This window comes from Polypterus senegalus, chromosome 3, assembly GCF_016835505.1.
Source record: "Polypterus senegalus isolate Bchr_013 chromosome 3, ASM1683550v1, whole genome shotgun sequence".
In the NCBI taxonomy this organism is placed as follows: domain Eukaryota; kingdom Metazoa; phylum Chordata; class Cladistia; order Polypteriformes; family Polypteridae; genus Polypterus; species Polypterus senegalus.
This window is the reverse complement of record NC_053156.1, coordinates 300946629-300957220: the sequence shown is the minus strand read 5'-3', so window position 1 is coordinate 300957220 and position 10592 is coordinate 300946629.

The window sequence follows — 10592 nt, the reverse complement described above, 5'->3', positions numbered from 1 at the left end:
ATGGGCGGCACACATGGGGCAGTATGATGTAAGAATACTGGGAGACAACATATCAGGAATACATGCTCCCGTTTTAGATGACAGCATTCCTTGGCAGTGCTACTTGTACAGACATGAGGAATGTTGGCCAATAAAACAGGCTTGTCGGGTTCCCTGGGGGTGGTCAGGAGGTTACTGCAGTTCTACTCTGTAGAACTTCTGCTTGACCTGGAAATGCATCCAACGGGTTCTGCCGAGGCACTGGAAGTACTCTCTGGTCTAAGTTTAAAGGAACTGCTTGATTTCATCCAGGTGAGTCAGGGTCAGGTGTGGTGTTGGACTGGGAGATCAGAATAATAAAACTAGAGAAAGCAGCACCAGGGCTGAAGTGGTGGAGATTTAAAGATGAAGAGGCTAATGAACAGGATTAGGAAGAAAGTTTGAAATGAAGTGCAGTCAGTTGAGAGTATGGAGGAATGGTAGGAGAAGAATAGCAAAGCTGTATTCAGAGAAGGTGAAGAGATGTTGGAATAAGACAACAGGAAGGTGCCCACATAGGGGAAAAGAGACATAGTGGTGGAACAGAGAGGTTCAGGGTGTGATAAAGGCTAAGAAGGAGGCAAAGAAGACAATCAGGGATGAAGAAAGATAAATAATAGGCAAACAAACAAGAAGACAGTGGCAAGTGCTCAGGGACGGATTTTGGTGAAGGTGTATGGAAAATTTGAGAGGAAAGAGGGGAAAAAACACTTTCACACTTACTTTAGTGAAGAGTAAGAACATTGCTGGAAATAATTTTAGTCAGATACAGCAGAGGAAAGATGAGCAATGTGTGGTCTTATTTAAGCATGATAGGATCAAGAATAGGTGGAAGAGGTACTGTGAAAGGCTGTGGAATGAAGAAAATCCAAGGGTGCCATTTGTGGTTGGAGTCCCAAATGAAGGACAAGTACCAAGAGAAAGGAGGGAGGAAATAAAAGAGGTACTAAAAAGAATGAAAACTGGAAAGGCAACGGAACGGGATGACACAGCAGTAGAATATTGAAAAAGGCTAGGAGAAGAAGGAGTAAATGTGTTGTGGGATCAAAAGTAGAAGATTTGAACAGGAGAGAATACCAGAGGAATGTAGGAACAGTGTGACTGTATCCATATATAAGGAGAAGGGTGAGATTCAGGATTGTGGAAACTATAGACGAATGAAGATGATGTCACTCACAATGAAAATCTGGTAAAGGGTTAAAGAGAGAAGGCTTAGGGAAGAGACCACCATATTGGAGAGCAGTTTGATTTTATGCTAGGGAGAGGAACAACTGATGCAGTCTTTGCATAAGGTTTGCATATTGTGTTTATTGATTTGGAGAATGTACCATGTCTGGAGGTGCATGAAAGGTAAAGGAGTACCTGAGAAGTAATTGAGGATTGTATGTGTGGATTGGGCAGTAACATGAATACATCAGGAGAAGTTAGATGTGGCAGAAAAGAGAACATTGAGCTGGATGTGTGGAGTTACAAAGAAGGACGGAATACGAAATGAGACAATCAGAGGTTACAACAAACATGGGATAAATATCTAAGAAAGTACAAGAAAGTAGGTTGAACTGGTATGGACATGTGATGAGAACAGTCAATGAATATATGAGCAAAAGAAGGATCAGGAAAAAAGAGAAAATGATGGATGCCAAATTGGAGGAGAATGGATAAAGTAAAAGAAGATCTGAATGAATAGGGTCTGACTAAGGGAAAGGTGCAGGACCGAGCAGCATGGAGAAGATTAATAAATCACACTGACCACACATTGAAGTGGATAAAGATGAAGAGGATGAAGAATCCAAAGAAACGTTTTTTTGGATTAATTACGGAGACCTGCCGATGCTAATGTGGAGAGTACCTTTTTAACCTGCACCATATGATCCTTCCATGTGCCGGAATAAATTATCGCATCATCCAGGTAGGTGGCACTAAAGGAATTGTGGGGCCATAGCAATGGGTCTACCAGACGTTGGAAGGTAGCTGGTGCCCCGTGCAAACCAAAAGGAAGGACCCTATACTGCCAATGTCCACTTGGAGTACTAAAGGCTGTTTTTTTCCTTAGCGGAGTCCGTTAAGGGAATTTGCCAATACCCTTTCATCATGTCAAGAGAAGTTAGGAATTGAGCGTTCCCCAGCCGATCGAGCAAATCATCCACTCGCGGCATGGGATACACATCAAACTTAGAGACATGATTAAGTCGACGGAAGTCGGTGCAAAACCTCCATGACCCATCTGGCTTAGAAACTAAGACAATTGGACTAGACCAAAGGCTATAGCTTTCTTCAATAACCCCTAATTCTAGCATTTGTGTAATTTCCAATTCTACTTCCGCTTTTTGCTTCCGGGAGCCTATAGGGCTTCTCTCTGACAGTCACTCCAGGGTCAGCAATGATGTCATGAACAACCAGCGCAGTACATCCAGGTATTTAGTCCACAACTTTGGGCACAGATAAGATAGCCTGCTTGAGAGCTTGTCTTTGTTCCGACGTCAAATCGGGACCAAAATTAAGGTGGGGTTGAGACACAAAAAGAGAAAGAGGCTGACCGGAGGAGGGATCAAGATCCTTATCCTTCCACTGCTTCAGCAAATTAATATGATATATGCCTTCACTCGGTCGACGATTGGGTTGTTTAACCAAATAATCGGCGAGTCCTTTCCTTTCCTTGATTTCATAAGGACCCTGCCAATGGGCTAATAATTTAGAATGTGACGTCGGAATGAGTACCGTTACATGATCACCCGGGACAAACTTCCTGATGGTGGTGTTACGGTTAACATAACGTGACTGCGCTGCTTGTGCCTTTTCCAAATTGTCTTTTAGAATAGGTGTAATTTTCTCCAATCTATTGCATAATTGCACAATATATTCGAGAATATTTGAAGTAGGAAGGACCTCCTCTTCTCAACCTTCTTTTAACATATCCAATAAACCTCTGGGTTGTCTTCCATATAATAATTCAAAAGGAGAAAAACCCGTAGAGGTCTGTGGGATTTCCCAATAAGCAAACAAAACGAGAAGAAGCAACTGATTCCAGTTTCTCCCATCCACGTTAACTACTTTGCGCAACGTCTGTTTCAAAGTTTGATTAAAACGTTCCACCAATCCACCAGTTTGCGGATGATAGACCGTCGTTTTCAGATGTTTTATTCAGAGTAATTTGGCCACCTCCCTGAACGTCACAGAAGTGAAGGGAGTCCCTTGATCTGTTAGAATCTTTCGAGCGAATATCCCTACTAGTTCCCGTGCAATATTTTTTGTATTGGCTGAGCGCATAGGAACAGCTCTGGTGAATCAAGTGGCATAATCTGCTAGGACTAAAATATATTTAAATCCTTTTACCGAAGGTTCTAAAGGTCCAACGATATCAATATCAACTCGTTCAAACGGGATATCAATAAGGGGAAGGGGAACGAGAAGAGCTCAAGTCCGTTTTGGAATCTGGCGAATTTGACACTCCGGACATGAAGTGCAAAATTGTTGGACCTCTTCATTAATTCCCGGCCAATAAAATCGGAGCTTTATTCTCTCCAATGTTTTTTCGGAGCCTAAATGGGCTACTAGAAAGTGAGCGTGTGCTAACTCACACACTTGTCACCGAAAAGTGCGTGGAACTAACAACAATGCTCACACGTCACCCCTGTGTTCTGCCACTCTATATAATAAATCATTTTTAAGTACAAAAAACGGCATCGGTGGCATGGGATCTAGGGTTGTATAACCCTTGGTAGATACTATAGTATTCCTTGCAAATTTCAAGGAATCATCATTCCATTGTTCTCGTTTAAATGAAGATGGGGTTAACAAAAATTGAGAGGATAATTCCTGTATATGGTCTTTTCTGACCTCAATGGGTGGAGCAACTGCCTACACATCCTCAACGTTAACTGTACTAGGTCCCGCAGAGGACAATGGGACATCAAATTCTTCACACTGGGTACCCGTGTGAGTCCGTGCTACTGAGGGAAACGGCATGGAGGCAGTCGGAGTATCATTCTCCATGACTAAGCCTAAATTCTTTTCTGGTACAGTTAAGTTATTACCACTGTTAATTTTATTCTCTACCTAATATGACTGGAAAACGGGGATCCAGTAAAACAGCAATGGCCATTCCTATTACGTGGTGATTTACTGCTACTGCACATCGAGCGGTTTTATAATACTGGATGTCCCCATGAATACATTTTAGACTAGTTTTTAATTTAGTCCATTGTTGTGGTAACAATAGAAATGTTACTCCCGGAGTCAAACATTGCCTGTACTTTTCTACCATTTATAACAACTGCACCTGTATATGGAAGAGATAACGGGTTAGTCACAGTGGTACAATACCTTTCCCCGTTCACCAAAGAACAATCCATGGGCTCCAAAGTACAGTTGGGAGACAGATGTCCAATCTCCCCACACTTGAAACAAAGAGGGAGGCTGGCCTGTCTGTCTCTTTTCCGGACAGTAGGCACGGGAGTTTGTCGGGTGGGCTCAGGGGCTGCCCCACATACCTGTTGGGTATGACGAGAAAACTGTTCTGACCGCCCCGATTTACAAGCCGCCCAGTGACGCTCCGCAATCTTAATTAGTGTGTCCATGACCTCATAGTGGTGTTTACGGACCTGCTGGGCGATCTGGTCAGGGAGGGGATGAACGAAGGTTTCACAAGACAGTAGTTCGGCCATTTTATGCAAGCTATTTATGTCTGGCCATAGCCAGCGACACACTTTTCCCCAAGCTTCAAAGTCCTGGGTTCTCAATGGCCTCTCGGGGTCGAACTGCCACTCTCTCCATTCATTCGTCTGCCGTAGCATTTGAACACTTCTAGTTTAAGAGCGTCATAGTCAGCGGTCTGCTCCTCTGTTAGATCATAATAGGCTCTTTGCACCGGCCCCTTCAGGTAGGGAGCCAGTCGGTGCACCCATTTCAACCTCGGTTACGTGTTCCGCTTAGCAGTACGCTCGAAATTCAAAAAATATGTTTTAATGTCATCATCTTCTATTAATGTTGTTAACTGTGTCGATAATGACTGAGCGGCCTCCGTCCTTACTGCGGTGGCAGCACAAGCTTCAGATTCTGCCAGTTGTGTCCTGCTTTCTCCCAACTGTACTTTAAATGAACGGAGTTCTCTCATGATGGTGTTCAAAACAGCGTTCAGGTCCTGTTCTTCAGACATATTGAAAACAATCCTGCCAGCTATGCCAATTGTGAGGTTTTCCCTTGATAAAATAAGTCTTGACAAATATAAAGGTTTGGGGACCGTACCCATATATTGCCCTCGGGCAATATATAAGAAAAAAAAGATCAAAAGTATTTGATTGCATAGGTATATTTGACAATTTACTGACATGAAAATGGTGGTTTTATACAGTAAGGATTATGGGAAACAGGAAATGGTTGGCATGAAGTGACTTCAGACAGGAACAGGAACCAATGTCATTAGGATGAGCTGGAAATGATGTCATTGGTGATGCCCAGAAGTGATGTCATTGGTGATGGACGGGAGTGATGTTGCATAGGCCATTTTGTATACCCTGAAGTGGAGGTAATTAAATTCCTTCTGGCTTTCTGTGGAGAGAAGAGATTCAGGTAAGCACCACGTGACCACTCCATATCTCTCGATAGTTCACTCACCTTTAGGCTCTTTGACTGCCTCCTAATCACACGTGTGTGACAGTACAATGCCCGTAAAGTCATGGAGCCATGGCAAATCACACATAGTGAAGGTGAAAGACTTTATGCTGTGAAAACATTCCGTGGGTGGATTGTTAATGGATTGATAAAGGGCTCAGACAAAGAAAGACTGCAAAGTTATTTAGTCAATCTTGTGACAATAATGGAGGTAGAACAAGCATTACTCCAACAAAACAATATATAGACGTTCCAGAATGCAGTTGTGAGGAAAAGGAAGAAATGTCACAGGAGGACATTAAATTCATGCGCATAGACTCAGATACTGCCAGACCAGTGGATGGACACTATTGCATTAATCTGCCTTTTAAAGATGAGGCTCTTAAAGTGCCAAACAATCGTTGTGTTGCAGAACAACGAACTATTTGACTCAAAAGGAAACTTACAAAGTATCCAACATTCCATGAGGATTTCAAAATTTTCATGAAAGACATTTTAGACAAAGGATATGCCATTAAGGTACCCAATGAACAGCAGACCCTTGAAAAAGAGAGAGTATGTTACATACCTCATCACAGAGTATACCATCCAAGGAAAAATAAGATCAGAGTGGTTTTTGACTGTACAGCAACTTACCAAGTCTTCTGCCTAAATGAACAGTTGCTGAAAGGGACCTGATTTAACTAACACACTCATTGGAGTTCTTATTCGGAGAGGAGCCAATCACTCTCATGGCAGACATTAAATCAATGTTCTATCAAGTGAAAGTTCCAAAAGAAGACACAGATCTTCTTCATTTCCTGTGGTGGCCTGAAGGTAATCTAAAAAATGGACTAGAGGAATACAAAATGGCAGTGCATCTTTTTGGTGCTACTTCATCACCGAGTTGTGCCTCTTATGCCTTAAGAAGAACAGCAGAGGATGCAAGAGGCACAGCTTCAGAGGAAGCAGTTGACACTGTACTGCACAACTTCTACAGTATGTTGATGACTGTTTAAAGTCAGTTGCTACAGAAGAACAAGCCATAAAATTGGCCAAAGATCTTCAAGCCCTGTGCTTAAAGGGAGGGTTTTATCTTACGAAATGGATAAGTAATAGCAGAACAGTCTTGCTATCCATCCCAGAAGAAGACAGGGCAATAGATCAAAAGGACTTAGACTTAAGCCATGATTTGTTACTAGTTGAAAGTGCCTTTGGTGTTCAATGGTGCACACAGACTGACAGTTTCAAGATTCAGGTAAAGCTGCAAGATAAGCCTGCTACAAGACATGGTATTTTGTCAGTGGTCAGTTCAATATACAGTATGATCCACTTGGATTTTTAGCACCAGTTATACTGCCTGCCAAGCTTATTTTAAGAGAACTGTGTAAAGAGAAATGTGCGTGGAATCAAGAAGTCGAGGTTAAGAATGTCCGGCAATGGAAAAAATGGATGGACGATTTGCAGGAACTTGTGAATTTCAATGTAAACAGAGGCATTAAAACGCCTGGATTTGGTCAAATAATGTCTGCACAAATGCATCATTTTGGAGATGCCTCAGAAAATGGGTATGGCACTGTTTCCTACCTCCTCCTGACTAATAAAAAAAAATAAGAGACATTGTTCATTTATAATGGGGAAATCAAGAGTGGCACCACTAAGACTTGTCACTATACCAAGGTTAGAAGTTACAGCAGCAGTGGAAGCTGCCAGAATGGACAAAATGTTAAAACAAGAACTACAGATTCCCCTCGCAAGAGTCAATCTTTTGGAGTGACAGCACCACAGTACTAAGGTACATCACAAACAACTGCAAAAGCTGTTAAAGACTTCCCGTCTTCTGATTTGATACGTGGCCAGTTGATAGCCTTGTCAATACATGCCATAGCAATTAGGTATTCATAACCAAAATATTCATGTAGCAGTTTCTTTGCCTCCTTATAACCTCTGACTGGATCCATATTTTTGGTGACAGTGAACAAGCACCTTGGGCCTGTCTGCTGGTGTACTGAACCAAGAAAAAACAGCCATTCTTTTTTACTTTCAATTCCGTCCTCAATTCCATGCTTAAAAAGCTTAATGAAAAACATGTAATCAAGAGGATCTCACCTGAGTGTCTGAATATTCATGTCAGGAAGAAAAGCCAGTCTCTGCTCTTCCACCAAAAGATCAGTAATGAAATTACGATGCTGCTGGATTTTAAGCACGTCCTGGGCAGGTGAATCGCTGCATTGCTGATTGTGTGATTGAGGGGCAGCCTGGCGGAGCCAAACATAATTTAATGGCAAAGGCAAAATGTGCCTCAGATATGCACTGAAACAAAATCACAATGAAGGCATCACCTCGTCTTTTCCTTCAGGTGTTTACAGGTGTCTTTATCACACGAGTGTCTGTGGATCAACCTCCTGACTCATCTTAGGCAAGAAGCCCCACCCTGGGACGAGAGGGGGCACTGCTGCTAATGGTCACATCTCTTTCTCTACCAGCAGCCAGGAGAAGATGTTCATTGAGGGCAATTGACTCCGCACCTTTCACACTGAGGAGTATAAAAGCGAGATGCACAGAGAAGGTGACGTCTCAGTCTAGACCACCACTCATGAGAGAAGGACCTCCAAATCAGACAAGTATTTAAGTTTCTGTACACCACCATAGTACACCATTTTTGTCTATTTTGACAATTTTTATTGATCAGGGTGCCCCACCATTTTGAAGTCCAATTGTCGTACTTCGCGCAACATTTGCCACAAAGCCTGTAAAACTGATACTGGAGTGGCACAGCTTGTGGATTTTTCCATTTTGGACAGTCGAGTTGCTGTTGAATAAAGTGTAGGAATTTAATTTAGCAGGCACCTCACAGAAAGAAAGTGCAGGGTTGCCTGCTCTTTAAAACGCGATTAGCTTTATGTCCCTTGTGGAAGACGTGTACTCTAAGGCCCAAATTGTAAAAGGTTTTAAAACAGAATCTACTCCGGTTTTAATAGAAAACGTAAGTTAAATACCAAATTATTCAGTAACATATCATAATATTTCCACCACCAGCACATTCTGTCGATAACCAAACAAAAAAATACTTGCAGAACAAAAGTTTGTGCTGGGGCTCTTAAAAGTGCATCACACTTTATACAGAAGGCCCATCATAGGACACAAACCATTGAATGTCAAGCTTATAACACCAGTTGGTTATGACGTTCTTGTTGATGGCTGCAGTTAGTAGAAATGGTTGTCCCATTCTTATTTATCACAAACCTGGTCAGCCTCACTGACCCCATGCCCTTGGCCCGCTGTAGGCTCTGCCCTTTGTGCCAGAGATGCATTAAAAAGGGGCGTGCCCTAAGCCCCACATCTCATTTGAACCTTAGCCTTGGTAGTGGAAGGAGCTCCTGACCTAAAAGAAGCCGACCTATTTCATTGTTTCTAAAACAGAAGTAACTGTGGCCATTTGTTTGATAAAAAGACTGGATTGGCTGACTTTTCTTTCTACTCTGTTAATAACTTTGTCTTTATTCAACAACGTTGTCTGGCGGGCACCCCAACCCAGGGGCTCCTCAAGTTTTACTGGCTGTGACACCTTGTGTTTAAACCTGGGATTTGAGACTGGGGCTCAGGGTACTACGACAGACCATACAGGTTGCAAGGTCCTGTGAACATCATGGATCAGAAATGTAATTGGAGACAACACTAACTCAGGCAACCATCTCTTTCATTTATTCTCATCATGTAAACTTTAGCTGCCAGTAAAGGCACAAATTTCTAGACATGGAAAGAGTTTCTTTATGTCCTATGGAAGTTCCTATGATTAGATACCACTGTCTCTGATTCTTCTCTCTCTTTACCTGATATCTCAACTGCTCCATCCAATATAAATTATGTTTCTTTGGTGTTTCTTTTACAAAGACTCACTTGATGAATTACTAGGCGGGAGTGCAATTCTGCAGTACATTACTACTACAGTATATTTTGTTTTAGATATTTGTGTTTTTTGTAATATAGTTTTCATCACTTCAGTACGTGATGGTGTCATGTATTGCATATTGTGTTATTAAATTGTTTTTACCTTATTATGTGTATGTCTGGATCACCAAGAGAAATTGCTACCTGCTATGTTCCTTGGCAGTAAAGTTCAAATTATATTCTCCATTTTCTTTTGCAGAATTCCAGATGATGCTTTGGAAGCAAATATCGTCACCCTCTAGGTGAACTAAAACCTGTAAGAGAAAACAGGCAGAAGGAAGTTTAAATCATAACCGTTATTCTCTTCAAAGTGTTAGCACTCCTATTACTGGACAGTGTAACTTGATGAACGCAGCATTTAGTAACAAGAAGCACACCATTTCTGCTAGATGAAGTCTTTTTTATACACAAGTAAAAGTTACAGAATTAGATTACATCATACAATGTTTCTATCCACATTGGCCTCATCCAGTTGCTAACTGGACAAAGAACAAAATTAACCAAACTGAATTATAAGTTAACATGGTCAGCAACATCACGTAAATCATTAATGTCAAGCCTTGCACGTTTGCTTTGCCATTTTCAGCTCCTTTCTTTATCAGCACAGAAGATGAAGGCAGATGCCATCCTCATACAGCAAATGAACAGAAAGTTTCCTGCTGGCAGCCCAATGTTGTCCGCTTCCATCCCGTCTCAGCTACCCTAAGTTACCTGGAAACTCTTTTAAATTATATAGTGAACTTTGATACACGTGCTTAATTACTTTAAGATTAAAAATCCAAACCAAACAACTATTAATTAATTTATCTTTTTATAATAGTTTTTACCACAATGCTAACACTTAATACAACTGAATCTGAGAGGTAAAGAGTTAACAAAGACGAGGTAAAGGCACAAATTAACATGTCAGTTTTACAATGTAAAATTAAAATAAATGAATTGAAAACCTATGCAAAAATAGGGCCGAGCTGACGGCAACACCAGAGGCTGCTTGGACACGACATTCCTGTACATTTTCTAATAGTCAGTGGCTG